General features: G+C 37.0%; 1 non-coding gene across 1 annotated transcript; it reads left to right on the top strand.

The window, feature by feature from the left end:
- Positions 1-9222: 9222 nt before the first annotated feature.
- LOC112997996 (small nucleolar RNA R71) lies at positions 9223-9329 on the top strand. Its single transcript, XR_003263043.1, has one exon. It is a non-coding gene; the product is annotated as a small nucleolar RNA R71 (small nucleolar RNA).
- The last annotated feature ends 9033 nt before the right edge of the window (positions 9330-18362 follow it).

Here is an 18362-nt window from a genome sequence, read left to right as displayed (position 1 = left end):
CGTTCCTCTCAAAAAAAAGAAAAAGAAAAAAAAAGGGGCGTCCCAAAGTCGGGAGTGAGAGGGCAGTGCAGCCTCTTTGAACTATCAAAACCAAGAAAACAGGGCAAAGGCAGAAAAATCTGCCCAAAACACATACCAATACCACAACTTTCCTTACTCAAATACCCCAGTAACATTCTCTTTGTTCCAATTCTTTCACCGTTGGATCGGCTCGAAAAGTTTACTGGAGGTCCCTAGTACATAAGTCTACAATTTGACCGTTGGGATCTTCTAGAAAACGTCCAGAACCCAATATGTACAACCCTTTCCACAAGCAGCCATGCATAAGCATTTTCTGCACAAGCACAAAATTTTGCTGCACATTTCAACAGCAAAATTCTGCATAATAGTGCAGATTTTCGAAATCACTCTTTCCTTCATCCAATTTTGCCCAAATTAGATCCTACAAGTCCTAAATCATGTATAAATCACATCTAAACCAAAGACAAGCTTCAGACCAAAGTAACTCAATATCTAGGTATCTAAAACCCCTCAATTTAGTGGATTTTCATGGTTTGAGAAGTGAAAATGAGAATGGGGTAATTTTGGAGCAAACTCTCATCTCACACAAGTCTATAAAATTAATCTAAACTTGCTCAAACTGGTTTTACGATGAAAACTCTACCGAATCAAAATTTGACTCCTAACACCCAATTTACCCTAGAAATGGCTCTTGCCTTCACTTTGGTCACTCAATTTCCTCCTTTGCACAGCCCAAGCTTTCCCACAGTCCTAAATGACATTTCAAACTAGGATTACCTCACTCTAACCTCCAATTACCACTAAATCCAGATTTGGCTTTTCAAATCCTCAAAGCATCACACTTTTCCACTCATATCACTACATTCTCACTTTTAAACCCTAGGTTAACTCTACCCTTCATCTCTATCAGTTTTCCATCAGCCATTTCAGTACACAAGCATCACAAGCATCATCATAAAAACCCTAAAACAGAATGGGTAAGCTTGACTCATACCAAACATGACACATTTAGCATGCTTTCATCAAATTTCTTCACAAATAACTATCATAAGGCATAAACCTAGTAAAACTACCCACCATATCTCCCAAAACCCCATGCCCACGAAAATTTATATGGGAAGAAGTCTACCCAAACCTGAAATGTGAAGTCCCACAATGGAGAGGTGTGCTTCACGATTCCGAAAATGGCCTTCTTTCGCGATTTGGAGCAGAAATGGTGTACAAAGGTTGGAGCTTTGATGGAGCTTCAATGGTGAGGAAGAAGAAAGGAATAGCAACGTGAGAAAGAGAGGGAGAAAAGCTTCTGAATTTTTGGGGTTGAGTGAGGAGAGAGAGAGCGTGGCTTGTGTTTAAAATGCTTCCTATTTTCTTTTTTTTTAAACAAAAGATGTGCCACATGTCTTCTTTTGAGTGGAGCAAAAAGGGTCCATTTTTTTTCTTGATGTGACTCATACCCAGTCACAAGAAGAGAAAAATCTGACCTTTGAAATGCTAAAATCCTGCCTCAGTTTGCGTGCCATTTCTCTGGTTCCAGTTCCTCGCGTTTCTCTGCACCCGTTGATCGAGGCCGTACCCGAATCAAATAAACATGAAAATGCAGTAACTAGGAAGTGATCCTAGGTCGTTTCCCAACGAGCAGTGACAAGCCAAATGTTCATAATATGCTGGCAGTAACAGTAACGATGGGGGGGGGGGGGGGGGTTTGGGCGTTTGGGAATTTAGAACAAATAAAATGGAATACGAAACTACTAATATTAAAAACGGGTTGTTTCCTCTGATTCAGAAGCCACTCTCTTATCCTGGGTTATGGAGAATTCGTCCCTAACAGTCAACCACTTAATCCAACCCTATTTCAATTTACTAAGCGAAAATCAACTTAGGGTTTTCAATACATGATTAGGCACCACATACACCAGTTAGCCCTTCGTCCATTAAGCATGAACGCAAGTTAGGCTCAGAGGCAATTAATCGAACACGAAGCGTGCACTGATTAATATTCACGAAATTGGGATAACTGGTGAAGGGAAAACTGCCAGGAAACCACATTACAAGCGAAACCTCAAAGAGAGTTGGGCTTCGTCCTCATAAGGAAACAACACCAGAAAATCTAGCCTTCCATGGATTCAAACAGAAAACGCAATTGAAACATGAAGCAGAAACGTAAATGAACAGAAACGTAAATGAACAGAAACGTAAACGAACAGAAATGTAAAATGGAACAGAAACGTAAATGAGAGTAAAAGAAGAAGCAAGAACGAAATTGTAATTAGAAGCATAAAACGTAAAATTGCATTACAAACTCAGAAGCAGCAAAACAGAGAAAACGAAAAACCCTAAAACAAAGCTCTGAATAATGAATAGCATAACAGAATAGAATGTCTTGCACAAATCCCAAGGCAGCTATTTAAAAAGAGTCACTCAAAGTCACTGGGCCCTATTACAATACTCTGGCCCAAAACGAAATAAACACTGAAAAACATAAAATAAAATTGCGAAATTTCCTAATTAGAAATTAACTAAGGTAAGCGCTGCTTTATTTGCCCTCTTCAAGTCCACAACCAAAATCCGGATTAAGCCCAATGTTTCATTAATTCCTGAAATTAGATTAAAAACATCAAATTAGCTAAATGAGCCCAAGTTATAAAACTGCCTAATTAATTAACAATTAAGACCAATCAATAATTAAAATGGTGCAAAAAGGGTTTAGAAAATAGAAGAAAATGATGGCACATCAAAACCCCCCATACTTAGCCTTTTGCACTCCTAGGCAAAATGAAACAAAGAACAAAATCCAAGGATATCAGAGGGAGACAAACAAAAACATTCACATATTTCTAAATGAACATCAAGGAATGAAAGGAATGGGTAACATCTAACATAAGGAGATCCAAAAAGTCAAGACATTCATGAAAATCATCCTAGCAACCCAATCATGGCAAAATAGTTAATCAGCTCAAGAATGAAAAGTGATAAAGCCTCACAAGATATACACTCTATCTCTCAAGTGTCTAGGCTACTATTTACCCTCAAAGCACCCATGAAAGCAAACACCACATAAACTTGGCAAGATTCTAAAATTGACAATCAACCCATAAACACAAGCACATGAGGATCAAAAGGTCTTTTAAGGTTGTAATGGGGCCAAGGACAAGGTATGGAGAAATATGGAATAAGTGGCTAAATCCCAAAGGAATAGAGGAGCAAAGGGGAATAAGTGCAAGTAAAGATAAAAATTAAACATGAAGAGTAGAACCAAGAGTTTCATCATTCTTGTGCCATTTAAGATTTTATTCACTCAACTTTATTGCTTTTCTTTTTCTTTTTTTCGAATTTTTTTTTTTTTTTCGAATTTTTTTTTTTTACTCTTTAGCCTTTGAGAAACAACATTTCATTCAGCATGTCCAACATTTAACCAATATACAATGTACATCAAGTATGGCCCAAAATACATCATGAAGCATAGCCAACAAAACAAGTTGTCCAATGAAACAAAAACCCCCCCACACTTATTCCCAAAACAATTCCAAAGCTCCAAAATTCCTTAAGGATATGGTAATATCATGGTTTTTCACTTAAGGCTTGTAGTGAGCTTCAAAACAAGGAAAGGGAAACAAGGCTCAAAAGGGCTATCAAAGGAATTAATTCAAGGTAAGTCCATTTGGCTAGAGCTTATAAGAACAAAATTGCCTTAATCATTTCCAAATATGCATGTGAATTAGGACGCATCAACAAGAATCAAGCCAAGGCTATTGTGCAAGCAATCAATGGGGCAAAACACACCAAATGATTATAATGATGGATGGCTCAAATTCTCACAAAGGTAAAATCATCACTTTCAAATTGAGCTTTCAAAACTATCATGACATGTAGAGAAGAATCAAGGATTTCAAGTCACAAAATGTCAAGAACTTTATTTTCAAAACAATTACCCATTTCTTGAACATATCCTATAATTCAAAGAAAAACATGCAAAGTCGTACGTGCACACAAAATTGACCCAAAATATTAAACTAAAAATCCGACGAAACTAACAACATTAACAAATTAACACAACTAACAAATTAACAAAACCATCAAAACTAGCAAAACCAAAGAACACTCCCCCCCCATACTTAAACAACACATTGTCCTCAATGTAGCACAATTAAAAGATTAAAAACAATTAAATCATCAAAGAGAATCGGACAAGTGTAATAAAAGCAAAGAAGGAGATAGGAAAAGAAAAACTCCCTAAGTCATGGTGGAGGAAGAGTAGGGTGGAGTAAGGAAGTCTCTTCCACCACTACGTCCACTAAAGAAGGGTTCGTGAGGAATGGCTTAAGTCGATGTCCGTTGACCTTGAAGCTCTTATTTGTGGAGTCGCTTTTGATCTCAACTGTACCATAAGGAAAAACATTAGTAACAACAAAAGGACCAATCCACTTAGACCTCAACTTACCACTCATGAGTCCAAGCCTAGAATTATACAATAACACTTTTTGCCCAACCACGAAGTCTTTTTTAACTATCATGCTATCATGGAACTTCTTGGTCTTTTCTTTGTAGAACTTGGCATTCTCGTAGGCTTCTAGGCGGATTTCATCTAACTCACTCAGTTGCAACTTCCTTTCCTCGCCAGCTTGATCCATAGAGAAGTTGCAAGTCTTCACTGCCCAGTATGCTTTGTGCTCAATTTCCACTGGAAGATGACATGCCTTTCCAAAGACAACCCGATAAGGAGACATTCCTATGGGTGCTTTGTAGGCAGTCCGATGTGCCCAGAGAGCATCATCAAGCCTGGTACTCCAATCTTTCCTGCTTGGCTGCACAATCTTCTCTAGAATTCTCTTGATTTCCCTGTTAGAAATTTCTGCCTGTCCATTAGTCTGGGGGTGGTATGGTGTGGATACTCTGTGTACCACCCCGTACTTTTTAAGCAGGGCATGCATTGTCCTATTGCAAAAATGGGTTCCTTGATCAATAACAATTGCTTTAGGTACTCCAAACCTGCAAAACAGATTAGACCTGACAAAGTCTGCGACAACTTTAGCATCATTAGTTCTAGTGGGCTTGGCTTCCACCCATTTTGAAACATAATCAACTGCAAGGAGAATGTAAACATAACCAAAAGAGACAGGAAAAGGACCCATGAAATCTATACCCCAGACATCAAACACCTCACAGAATAGCATAGGTTGCTGAGGCATTTGTTGTCGCCATGTAAGTGTATTTCCTGCTCTCTGACACTGCTCACAAGTGCTGCAGATCTTCCACGCATCTTTAAAGATGGTGGGCCAATAAAAACCACAATCAAGCACTTTGTGAGCTGTCCTTTGAACACCCAGATGACCTCCCGGTGCGGAAGAATGACAGAACTGCAGGACTGAGTCAGTCTCATGATCTGGAATGCACCGTCTAATGACCTGATCACTGCACAATTTCCACAAGTAGGGGTCATCCCAAATAAAATGCTTAGCATCACTTTTAATCTTATCTTTTTGGGCCTTAGATGCTAAGGGAGGAAAAACAGAGGCAACTAAATAATTGACAATGTTAGCAAACCAGGGAGTAGAAAGAGAGTCAGAAATACTATACAATATATACAAATGATCATCAGGGAAATCATCCCGAATAGGTGAATCTGCATCAGAGACACGTTCGATCCGACTCAAATGATCAGCAACTAGATTTTGTGCTCCGCTCCTATCACGGATCTCCAAGTCAAACTCTTGGAGCCAGAGCATCCATCGGATCAACCTAGGCTTAGAATCAGCCTTCTTCAACAAGTACTTTAGAGCTGCATGGTCAGTATAAACAATAATGCGAGTACCAAGCAAATAAGATCGAAATTTTTCAAGAGCAAAAACTATGGCTAGAAGCTCTTTCTTAGTAGTAGTATAATTTGCTTGGGCAGCATCTAAAGTCCTAGAAGCATAATATATCACCCTGGGCAATTTATCAATTTTCTGAGCAAGGACAGCCCCCAATGCATAATTTGATGCATCACACATAAGCTCAAAAGGGGCTGTCCAATTGGGTGCCTGGATGATGGGGGTGGTAGTCAACGCTCTTTTGAGGCAATCAAAAGCCTCTTTGCATCTGTCATTAAAGTCAAACTCCACCTCCTTTTGCAACAAGTTGGACAGTGGAAGGGCTACTTTGCTAAAATCCCTTATAAAGCGCCTGTAGAATCCTGCATGACCAAGAAAAGATCGCACCTCTCGCACACAAGAGGGGTAAGGCAATTGTGAAATAACAGAAATTTTTGCAGGATCTACTTCAATGCCCTTATTGGAAATAATGTGGCCTAAAACTATACCTTGCTCAACCATAAAATGACATTTTTCAAAATTTAGAACAAGGTTAGTTTCAATGCATCTATTCAAAACTTTTTCCAAACTATTCAAACAACCATCAAAAGAGGATCCATATACAGTGAAATCATCCATAAACACCTCTATGCAATTTTCTAAAAAATCACTGAAAATACTAATCATGCACCGCTGGAAGGTACCAGGGGCATTGCACAGGCCGAAAGGCATCCTCCTATAAGCAAAAGTGCCGAAGGGGCAGGTGAATGTGGTCTTTTCCTGATCCTCAGGAGCAATAGTAATTTGCATATAACCAGAAAAATCATCAAGGAAACAGTAGTGGGATTTACCTGCCAGGCGTTCAAGCATCTGGTCAATGAATGGCAGGGGAAAATGGTCCTTTTTGGTAACCTGGTTCAGCCTCCTATAGTCAATGCAGACTCTCCAACTGTTCTGCACCCGAGTAGGAATCAGCTCCTCCTTCTCATTTCTGATCACTGTGAGGCCAGTCTTTTTTGGGACTACCTGGACGGGACTCACCCATTGGCTGTCGGAGATAGGATAAATGATTCCAGCTTGCAAAAGCTTGGTTATCTCCTTCTTCACTACATCAAGAATCACCGGGTTGAGTCTTCTCTGTGGCTGTCTTACTGGTTTAGCTCCATCTTCTAAATTTATTCGATGCATACATGTGGATGGGCTAATACCAGGAATGTCCGCCAGGGTCCAGCCTATAGCCTTCTTATGCTTCTTGAGAACTGACAACAACTTCTCCTCTTGCTCATCAGCAAGGGAGGCAGATATAATCACTGGAAAACTCTTGCTATCATCCAAGTAAGCGTATTTTAAATTTGATGGCAGAGGCTTCAATTCTGGTGTGGTCAGCGGGACAGTGGTAGAAGGAGATGGTTTCTCAGCCTTTACCTCATAAAGAAAGTCAGAGGTATGTGTACTTCCTGAAACATGGTTAGTCCTATCTGACTCTATAAAATCAATCTCAAGAGGTAAAACACCACCACCAGGCATGCAATCAATATCACTCTCAGATTCACTCTCAGCATCAAATTCAGACATATGATCAAGTACAATTTCAGACTCAATGCATGAAGAGTGAGAGGCATGCAGATTAGAATAAAGATCAGTCATGTATTCATCAACAACATGGTCAATTATTTCAGCACGAAATACAGAAAGATCTTCATATGGGTATTTCATAGCATCCAGAATATTAAAATGAACAGTTATGTCACCAAATTCCATAGACAGTGTGCCTGCATAAACATCTATCTTAGTTCTAGCAGTTTTCATAAAGGGTCTGCCTAGAATGATGGGAACTGATCCTTGAGAAAATCCATCTTCCATATTCAAAATATAAAAATCAACAGGGAAAATCAGTTCACCAACTCTAACTAAGACATCTTCTATGAAACCAACAGGGTAGGTAACACTTCTATTAGCTAAATGAATTACCACATCAGTTGACTGCAAGGGGCCTAGAGATAGAGAATTAAAAATAGACAGAGGCATAACACTAACAGAAGCTCCTAAATCTAGCATGGCATTGTCAAACTTACTATTCCCTATGATACAAGGTATGCTGAATGTACCTGGATCTTTACATTTTTCAGGAATTTGAGGAACAGATTTACCAATCAATGCGGAGACATTTCTGCCCATGCTAATTCGTTCACTTCCTTTAAGCTTCCGCTTATTAGTGCACAGCTCCTTCAAGAATTTGGCATATCTTGGAATTTGCTTTATTGCATCCAACAGAGGTATGTTTACCTCTACTTTTCTAAACGTTTCCAAGATCTCTTTCTCTACCTCTTCCATTTTTTTGTTGGAAACTGCTCTTGGAGGGAATGGAAGAGGGGGAATGTGCTGCTTCTGCAAATCAGAATTACCTGTGGAAGAAGATTCACCTGCACAAAAATTGTTAGGTAAATTTTTGTCATCACCTTTTTCTGGAATAGAGTGAAGTTTGGCAGGCTCATTTGCAGATGAGGACGGTGCTACGGGTTGAGGTCCTTGACATTGCTTTCCCGACCTCAATGAAATGGCACTGACATTTTTGGGATTTTGGACAGCTTGAGAAGGCAGCTTGTCAGAATTCTGGGACTGTTGTTGATTCAATTGGGTAGCCAATTGTCCCATCTGATTGGTTAAGCTCTGAATGGAGGCTCTGGTCTCTTGCTAAAAATGCATGTTCTGCATAGTCATTTGCCTCACAAGTTCTTCGAGGGAAGGTTGTGGAGGGGCCTCAACTGTTGGTTGTTTCTGGGGTTGTTGCTGTTGTTGGATTGGTGGAGGAATGTATGGTCTGCTTGGGCCAGCAGCATTTTGGAAGGAAGGAGCAGGCTGCTGTTGTTGTTGCTGAGGGTTGGACCATCTGAGGTTAGGGTGATTCCTCCATCCAGGGTTGTATCTGTTGCTGGAAAGGTCATAATTGCTCTGCTGTGGTTGATTTTGCTGCTGAGGTTGAGGAGGTCTATTGTATATATTTGCTGCATAAGCTTCAGGCTACTCAATTGCTCCAGGTTGCTGCATGGAAGGGCAAAGGTCTGTATGGTGGTCAGCAGAGGAGCACAAACCACAAACCCTTGCGACAGGTACAGATTTTTGATTCAAGGCCAGCTGGGTTACCAAGTTGACCAATGCATCCAGTTTGCCTTCAAGCTTCTTAGTTTCAGATGATGCAGATGGGTTTGTAGCTACCTCATGCACTCCTCTAATGACTATGGCATCATTTCTGGCACTAAACTGCTAGGAGTTGGAGGCCATCTTCTCAATTAAATTTCTGGCTTCAGCAGGAGTCATGTCTCCAAGGGCTCCACCACTGGCAGCATCTATCATACTTCTCTCCATATTACTGAGTCCTTCATAAAAGTATTGGAGAAGAAGCTGTTCTGAAATCTGATGGTGGGGGCAACTGGCACATAGTTTCTTAAATCTCTCCCAGTACTCATACAGGCTCTCTCCACTGAGTTGTCTAATACCTGAGATATCCTTCCTGATGGCTGTGGTCCTGGAAGCAGGGAAAATTTTTTCTAAGAATACTCTCTTAAGGTCATCCCAGCTCGTGATGGACCTTGGAGCAAGGTAATACAGCCAGTCCTTTGCCACTCCCTCTAATGAGTGAGGAAAAGCCTTCAGAAATATGTGATCCTCTTGGACATCTGGGGGTTTCATGGTGGAGCAGACAATGTGAAATTCTTTCAAATGTTTGTGCGGGTCTTCACCTGCAAGGCCATGAAACTTTGGAAGCAAATGAATCAGTCCAGTTTTAAGAACATATGGGACATCCTCATCAGGGTATTGGATGCACAAGCTTTCATAGGTGAAATCAGGTGCAGCCATTTCCCTTAGAGTCCTCTCACGAGGTGGAGGTTGTGCCATGTTCTGAGAATGTGCAAAATCAGAATGCTCAGAATCAGAATGCTCAAAATTATAATGCTCCAGATCAGGATGTTCAAAATCACCAATAACAGAATGCACAGATTCACCAGTTATGGAATGCTCAGAATGATCAAAAGGTATAAAATGATGCCTAACTAATCTATGAAATGTCCTATCTATCTCAGGATCAAAGGGTTGTAAGTCAGATGGATTGCCTCTAGTCATACACTACATTCAGCATGCACACAACTAGTTGCCTTGTCATGTAAATAAAGGTGTAGGTTTGAACTACAGCTACCCTCAAATGATATCCAAATGACTTGAAATTTTGTGAGCAACCTTATAAAATGATGAGAAGATAGCACAAAAAATTTCAGACAAAAATTCAAAGTCTAACTATGAAAGCTAAAAATGGTAAGTTAAGAAAAATAAGTGAATAAAACTTGAAAAATAAAAAACTTTTGACAGAATCGCTTTTTTTTGGACGATGGAGATTTTTTTCTACCCCAAATGCATATATAATAATTGCGATTCTGATAACCGGAGCAAAAGTTATGGCCGTTTGAAGTTTTGACAAACACAAAATTTGCTAGTTTTTTGGAACTTTCAAATCTGACCAAACTAAAGGCTCTAGCTATTTTTCCCACAAAATATGGATTAAAAGAAGTTACCACAAAAAAATTCAGCCAAAAATAACAACCCTAGCTACTAAAACAAAAAATCTCAAATAATTCAGCATGGGTGGTCGCTAAAATCCGTCTCTAGCTGATTTCTACTACTACTCTGTTTTTGCCGCAAGCTGATTTCTACTACTACTCTGTTTTCAAGCACAATCTTCACAGCAAAACACCCAAGACTGAAACAGGGGAAACGCTTAATGGTAAAACTGAAACAGAACACACATTAAACAAAACACCAGGACACTAATCAACACTAACACACATACTAACAATTAAAACACGAAAGGATTAAACACACAACACTAGCTAGCTATTATGAACCTTTGGACACTGCTCCCCGGCAACGGCGCCAAATTTGATCGAGGCCGTACCCGAATCAAATAAACATGAAAATGCAGTAACTAGGAAGTGATCCTAGGTCGTTTCCCAACGAGCAGTGACAAGCCAAATGTTCATAATATGCTGGCAGTAACAGTAAAGATGGGGGGGGGGGGTTTGGTTGTTTGGTAATTAAAGAGCAGAACAAATAAAATGGAATACGAAACTACTAATATTAAAAACGGGTTGTTTCCTCTGATTCAGAAGCCACTCTCTTATCCTGGGTTATGGAGAATTCGTCCCTAACAGTCAACCACTTAATCCAACCCTATTTCAATTTACTAAGCGAAAATCAACTTAGGGTTTTCAATACGTGATTAGGCACCACATACACCAGTTAGCCCTTCGTCCATTAAGCATGAACGCAAGTTAGGCTCAGAGGCAATTAATCGAACACGAAGCGTGCACTGATTAATATTCACGAAATTGGGATAACTGGTGAAGGGAAAACTGCCAGGAAACCACATTACAAGCGAAACCTCAAAGAGAGTTGGGCTTCGTCCTCATAAGGAAACAACACCAGAAAATCTAGCCTTCCATGGATTCAAACAGAAAACGCAATTGAAACATGAAGCAGAAACGTAAATGAACGGAAACGTAAATGAACAGAAACGTAAACGAACAGAAATGTAAAATGGAACAGAAACGTAAATGAGAGTAAAAGAAGAAGCAAGAACGAAATTGTAATTAGAAGCATAAAACGTAAAATTGCATTACAAACTCAGAAGCAGCAAAACAGAGAAAACGAAAAACCCTAAAACAAAGCTCTGAATAATGAATAGCATAACAGAATAGAATGCCTTGCACGAATCCCAAGGTAGCTATTTAAAAAGAGTCACTCAAAGTCACTGGGCCCTATTACAATACTCTAGCCCAAAACGAAATAAACACTGAACAACATAAAATAAAATTGCGAAATTTCCTAATTAGAAATTAACTAAGGTAAGCGCTGCTTTATTTGCCCTCTTCAAGTCCACAACCAAAATCCGGATTAAGCCCAATGTTTCATTAATTCCTGAAATTAGATTAAAAACATCAAATTAGCTAAATGAACCCAAATTATAAAACTGCCTAATTAATTGACAATTAAGACCAATCAATAATTAAAATGGTGCAAAAAGGGTTTAGAAAATAGAAGAAAATGATGGCACATCACCCGTCGAGGCCAGTTTTCAAAAGTAGGCAATATATATATATCAGAACGCTCAGAATGAAACCCCGAGCATGGTTCAGAGGTTGGTTTCGTTAAATTTTAAGTTGCACGCAAAACGATAATTTTTAGACTAATTAATTGAGAATTAACCTATAACTATCCAGTTATGGAGTTCTCTTCGTTAATTAGCCTAACCCGCGTATCTTTCCCCCAATATACCTACTTCTACCAAAAGTATATATATATATATATATATATATATACACTGAATAATACTTATATGTAATCATTGAAAATGCATCGTTTACAAAATTTCGGATAGAAATTTCCAGGATGTCACAGATGGCATGAGATGAAATGCAAAGATTGGACCTCCTATTAGTTGTTATCAATGAATAGTTGAAACACTTGTGCTTGAGTGAAATAGTAGCCGTGAGACTGTGGTTTGAGCTACTTTCCTTGATATCTGTCTTATGATTAACTTCATCTAACGATATAGTTCACATTTTGTTCTCCTATTTGTCTAGCTGCATATTCTGTGAAAACAAGTGATAGGTACACATTGCTTCATCTTTCTCATCATGCAATCAATAAATTTTGATGCATACACCTTTGTACATAAACACTGCATGTTTTACCACTTGAGGACAAGTGAGTTGTTCTCTTTTGCTTTAGGACAAGCAAAACTGTAAATTTGGGGGAGTTGTTAGTCGGTGAAAACGACTAACTTTTGTGTATAAAACTTGTGCATTTTGTATCAAACTTCTCCAAGCTATAGTTGTTTTATAATGTTATAAGTACTTTGTGTTAAATATAGGTAATAGATAATTTATACTTTTTTTTGTGTTTAATAATCAATTTCAGGTTAATTAGGCAAATTGGCAAAAGTGTTGTTTTCACCTTCTCGCTAAGCCAATCTACTGGCTTAGCGAGCATTTGCTAAGCGCGACATTCAGTGGCTAAGCGCGAGGAAGAATCCAGAAGAAGATGAGTTGTCAAGTTCGCTAAGCGCACCGCTCCAGGTCATCAAGCGCACCGCTTCAGCTCATCCGCTAAGCGAAACAAGCGACTAAGCCAAAATCCACTTAGGCGTGCTAAGCGATCCAGATCTACGCTAAGCGCACAAACATGAACAAGGCCACCTATTTAAGCCTGAAATCAGATTTGCAAAGGGAGTTTGGAGTTTTTCTTGAAGAAGCCTCTGCATGCACAAGAATCTGGCCTTGGCTTGAAGCTTTTGCATGTTTAGGAAGTTCTAGAGAGAGAAAGGTCCAAGTTCCAAAGAGTTCTGAGAGATTTTGTTGTGTGAAGATCTGTAGAGATGCGAGTTCAAAGCGGAAGCCGTTCTGAGAACTTGAGATGAGTTTGTGAGTGATTGTGAGAACCTAGAGGTGAAGGAGACATCCTCACCACTTGTGCTTTTGCAGTCTTTCATCATGTTCTTCTCTTTGTTGTAAAGGAGGTTTTCAGACTATGGAAAGCTAAATCCTCTGTTGGATCTTCCCTGTAGGTACCTGATGTAAATATATTTCTATCTATGTAATGATGTTTTGTGTGTTCTCTGTGCTATCTGCTTTTCATTCCAGTGTGCTTTTACCTTGATCACGTAGATGCATACTTTTTTAGGGTCATTCAACAGTGGGAACTGGTCTGATTCTAAAGTCTTTGGTAGTACAGGACTAAGTTGTTGTGCTATCACAAGGGATCGGGGTACAAGAACTTAGTTGTGTATGTGTGTCTTAATGCGGTCTTGGTTGAGTTTAGTCTTACAAGAGGGATCTGTGGACGAGGCTCGATTAGGACTAGGCTAGGCTATCATGAGGAATCGAGGTCTTGCAGTCCAGGAGACAATATAGGAACGCATGAGCATTGTTAAATAGAGAACATCTTTTTTAGCATCTGGAACCTATGAGGAAGACCAATGCGTTCTCTACTTGTTTTTACACAGTATTTCTCTTAGGTGATTTTCTTTCTTTTTGCCAAGAGAGTTTAAATACCTGTTCATAACCACAGTTATATTTTCATACCAGACGCCTATTTATCGAAATAGCTTTCCAGAAAACATAAGTTCCTCGAGTGTTCGATACTTAGTTCTTATTGTTTTATACTACTTGTGTGATCTGGTGCACTTGCCGGCCACAAACAGCCTTGTATTTCAGGCTCTATAATGTAGGTAGGGTACCCTAGAAATGTAGGATTTTTTAGCCCTTGTATTTTAGGGCACCTAGACTAGTTTTTGTATTAAGAGTAGTTTTATAATTTCACATGCATTAAGTGAATATTTGATGTGTGTGTTGGAAAATAAATTTAATTTAATTGGGAGGAGCCCAATCCAATTAAATTTTAGTGGGGGAGGTGAGCATTTGCTTGCTACACCCCATTGCCACATCATATAGTCACACTTTGTACATGTTCTTCATGCTTTACATGCCTCATGACACCTAAGCACACTTAGTGGAGAATCTTGGACTTGATCTTGGATTAGTGGGCTGAACCATAGCTAAAATTCACTAATCATAATTAATGAAATTTTGGCTCCACAATTTGGCTCCACAAATTCAATTTCAAATTCAAGTGAAATTCGAATAGAAATTCAAATTTCCCTCCAATTTTATGTGACACTTAGGCTATAAATAGAGGCCATGTGTGTGCATTTTTCAACTTTGATCATTTGAGAATTACACTTCAAAGTTCAGACCTCTTTTGAGGCACAAAATTCCATGCTCCTTCTCTTTTTCTCCCTTTACTCATCTTCTCCTACCTTCAAGCTCTTATCCATGGCTTCCTATGGTGGTGAGCTTCTTCTTTACTCATCTTCTCCTTGAAGTGGTGTCTCTAATCATCTTTTTTCCTTCTCCATTCCGCTGCCATTGAACTTCGAGAAGCAAAGGACTTCATTGTTGAAGAAGATCCAAGGCCTACAAGCTCCACATGGAACTACATCATTTTCACTAATTTATCAAAAGTTACAAAGTATTCTTCAATGTCACTTTTGGCTCTTACTTACCCCGAACTTGACTTAACTTAATATTTTTTTTCCTACCAAGCCATTGTTGGCTTTAAACAAATCAACAAGATTTGTTGGAAGTTTGCACAATGACTAATATAATATCATCTTACAAAAGGATATATCTCTTATTACTTCAGTCTTTTCGATCTCTCAAGGTTTACTAGGAGTTTTAAGAGCTTAGTATCTATACAAAGATTTACAAAAAGCTTTACAAGAAAGAAAGAATGAATGATTCACGCAAGTTGATTTGTATCTTGTATCATCAAAGCTTATTCTATTTATAGCCTATCTACAAGTATCTTTTGTCTCTCAATGATTGAATTATTCACTTTGTTCTTCATCTTAAGTCTTAAGGTCGTTTGAGTATTTAATGCATTAAATTCACATTTTTTCTTCATGCAAAGTCCATACGGATAGGTTGGTGTGTCTTACACTTTAGTAGGAAATTCACTTCTTCCATCATAGCAAGTCTGTACCAATAGAGCATGCCTTTTAATGAAGATCAACACTTCCAGAGTGTGGACTTCTCTTATTTTTCATAGAACTTTGACAGATCCAAGGAGAATGTTTTCTACAAGAGAGAATCTCAGACAGAGAATATTAAATGAAGGTCTTAAATGCATTGCTTAATGTTATGCCAGATCATCTTATATGGATGTATTGTCTGAAAAACTAAGACACAAGAATACATGCCATGATCTGATAACACATCAGACATAACTTTAATCATTTGTATTTATTAACATCTAATAAAAATAATTAGGAGTCATAATTCAAATTTAAGATATAAATGTCTTTTGACTTAACAGTTATTCTACTATCATTGTTGAAGGTCCTACCCCAACCCCTATCTCAAAATGCTTCTTTCTTCTCTTTGATAAAATTCCCTCTTTATTGTTTCTACCAGCTACATATTAAAGTCTCATCAAAAGAAATAAAATTAACTATGTCAAGATCACTACCACAACAGTCACCACCATCGTGATCGTCGCCATGATCACCGTTGTCGCCACCAACATGATCTTCATTATTGTTACCACCGTGATAATTGTTGTTTAGTTAATCTTTTATAGATTTGATGATATATTGAATTTTAATTTGAAATTTTTAATATTTTAATCTCAATCGTTTATTATTTTTAATATTGATATGATAATTATTGTTAGTTGTTCTCATAGGAGTCGTGCTCTCTCTTTCTCTCTCTCTCTCTCTCTCTCTCTCTCTCTCTCTCTCTCTCTCTCTATATATATATATATATATATAATGGGCCGATATCAAATTAGTGGGACCTCATGTGCTAAGAATATTTGTTAGCCTTATGAAAGAAAGTTAGGGGTGTTCATCAGTCTGGATCAACCCAACGATCCAAACCAAATCAATTAAATTGGTTTGGGTTTTTTTCTAGTTCGAGTCCAAACCAAACCTAATCAAACCAATTAGAATCGATGACAATTGGTTCAGGTATCGAATTGAGAATTTTCAAATTCGAACCAAACCATATATATATATATATATATATATATATATATATATATATATATATATATATATATAAATTATTAATTTTTATTATTTTTTAAATGCTGAAGTTAGTTATATTTTTATGTTGTTTTGTGTATCTTCTTAGCGTTTTATGTCCATCACACATAGAGACTCACTTTAACACTTTAGTTCCCCTTTCTCACATAACCCAAAAAGGGCGCCGCATGCGCACATTCATAGAGTCTCCTCCACTTGTCATTATGGCTCCTCATGATGGTCATTGAGTTTTTGAGACTCCTTCGAACCTCCACCCAATCGGTGTTGGCAATTAAACTTTGATTTTCAGACCTCTTCACAATGGATTTGACTAATTTGGTGTATTTCATATGATTATATGTTAATTTTGGGACAAACTGTTATTTTTTATTATTATTTTTTTGAAACAAATTTTTTTATTGTTTTTTATTGGATATCCGATAATCCAAACTAAACCAACCCGTTCGACATTGATTTGGTTTTGTTCGAGTTAGACGAAAAAAAAATCTGAAATCTGAACCAAACCAAACCAATTAAAATCAATTGGTTTGAATTTCATTTTCTCTCAAACCTAAACCAACCCGACCCATGAACACCCCTAAAGAAAGTCATCGCTCTTTCTTCAAACCTAAGATAAAGCATGAGCATACTAACAATCATGTAATGTACTTGCATAAGTTTTTTTTGCATACAATTGAAATAAATTCTATGATGAAGACCATGGAGACCATCAAATAATTGTTATGAAAATTTTTAACCATTTCTTAAGTAATTTTATGTTTATAACAATTAGAGGAGTTTAAATCCAAAACAAAAACTAAAAATCGAACAAAACCGATTCTGTTTAGATTTGTTTGGATGGTTTTTTTTTCTCAAGTCGATTAGTTTGATTCGATTTACGGTTTGTGTTTTTTGAAACCGAACCAATTTGAATTAAATTGCAACACTTATGCTAACATTTTTATTACTTTATTGTTATGCATTTTGTGTGTACATTAGTAGAGTTTTATAATATTTTTGTAGAATTATGTATAAATATTTTTACAATGTATACCACTATCTTTTATAGACGACTTTGTAAGATATGTTTAGTTTAAAATTCATGAAAATTTGACATATTTTTATGGTAAAAGTTTTAGCATATTAATAAGTTTTATAAATTGTTATTAGTAGTTTTTAATATAATTTAATTTAAAATTTGAAAAGAAAGTATGTAAATTTTAATGAAATATTATTTTAGTAAAAACTGAATTGAACTAAATTAAATCATAAAATACTAATTTGGTTTGGTTCGAATTTTATTTTAAATGAAAACCGAAAAAATTGAATCACATATATTCTTTAAGTTTGATTCAAATGACTTTTTGACGAAAAATCAAATCGAATCAAACTGAACTTATAAATATTTCTAATAACACTTTTAATATTGTTTTGAAAGGAATGTCACATCATAGAAGTAATCGTATGAGAGGATAAAAAGAAAAAAAAAATCAAGATCATATATTCATCTAATTAGGGATGATGAAGATTAATTCATAAAGTTATATAACTTTTTAAATTAGTAAACCATATCATAAATAAAATAGTTTTTATATAATTTAATTAGATGTACTTCTCGTTAAATTAGTACAAAGATAAGCTCCTTATCGTTATATCCCCTTTTATAACATGAAACTTGCTAATAAACATATTTCCTTTATTGATAATTAAAATTATTTAAACACACACACACACAGATATATATATATATATATATATATATATATATATATATATATATATATATATATATATATATATATATATATATAATTAAAAGTAAAAATAAACACTCTCTTCATTTTTAAATGATATGTAAATAAAAATAATTTTTTAAATTAATAATAAATTGAAAACGGTGTGGCAATTCGATTAAT

This window comes from Glycine max, chromosome 9, assembly GCF_000004515.6.
Source record: "Glycine max cultivar Williams 82 chromosome 9, Glycine_max_v4.0, whole genome shotgun sequence".
NCBI lineage: Eukaryota > Viridiplantae > Streptophyta > Magnoliopsida > Fabales > Fabaceae > Glycine > Glycine max.
Note: the sequence above shows the minus strand (reverse complement) of the source record. Positions and strands in the feature narration are given on the sequence as shown.